The following is a 1,216-nucleotide window of genomic DNA, read 5'->3' on the forward strand; positions in this document are numbered from 1 at the left end:
CTGTTCCCTGCCAATCTGCCCTGCCTGGGTGCCGGCCAGTTGTGGACTGAAGCCTCTACAAACTGTAAGCTAAATAAACCTTTCCCCCTTTAACTTGGGGTTTGAGGTATTTTTGTCTCAACAACAAAAGAAAAGTAACTAAGATAATTCCTATTTTATTCTGGAAAACAGTGACTCCCCCTCTTGAAGTCAAGCTATGTGGATATCCAAAGATGTAGAAGCCATGCACATGTTCACACATCTACTTTCTCCCCTTTACTTTCCTTGTTCTGCTATCTTCCATCTGTCCTGTACTCAGTGACCTGGGAAGAGTGAAGGGAGGTAAAAATGATCCCAAATCTTAGCTAGCTGTGTAAGACAAACAGCATGGTGGCTTCCCTGAGGGAATGGAGCTGTGTAAGACAAACAGCATGGTGGCTTCCCTTAGGATGGTCAAGAGCATAGTGGGTTATGGTCTTTTGGGTTAAGACCTGAGAAGCTACCTCAAAAGTCTAATGCGTGGTAAGACAAGCTGAGAGAGCAAAAACGAAAAGAAAAAAGGTGTTCAGCAGCGTTTTTGTGATTCTCAGCTCATTTCTGGCATTTTAGAAGATCTCAGAGCAAGACATTCTCTGCTATATCTCTGTATTATCAGCCAGCACCCCAATTCTAGAACATGAGGGAGATTAGGGAACTGAAGACAATGCCTGCGCCTGAGTTCAATAAAACAATGAGAATGAGAACATGTTATGACTTAGTCTTTATGTATGGACTTTTCTACTTCATGCTACTTCAAAAACTTCTGGAGCATTTTAATAGAAAGAACATACAGCTATAAGGGGATGAGAAATAAAATAAAAACACACACAACTGTACTGGTGGTATGAAAATGAAAAGTGGGGATAGACCTGATACAAACACACACACACACACACACACACACACACTCACACCCCTAATTCTCTCTTACAGCTGATGAACAAAGCTGGTTTATGCATCCACTGCCCAACAGGGCTGACCATGAACTCATGGTGACATGGAGGATTCCTCAGACTATTGGCACCTTCCACTGAAGAGCATCTCCTGTGCATGCAGCTGCGACTCCTGCAACCTGCAGTCCTGATTTTGCCACAGCAACTTGCTGCTGGATTCCCTGCCAAGCCAGTGGTGCAGGCCCTGAATGCACCACTGCCCCTCTGTCCTGCCTTTGTTGTGTGCTCTGCGTAGGGGAGGCACA

The sequence above is a fragment of the Chinchilla lanigera genome, unplaced genomic scaffold (assembly GCF_000276665.1).
Source record: "Chinchilla lanigera isolate Chin_1 unplaced genomic scaffold, ChiLan1.0 scaffold00056, whole genome shotgun sequence".
NCBI lineage: Eukaryota > Metazoa > Chordata > Mammalia > Rodentia > Chinchillidae > Chinchilla > Chinchilla lanigera.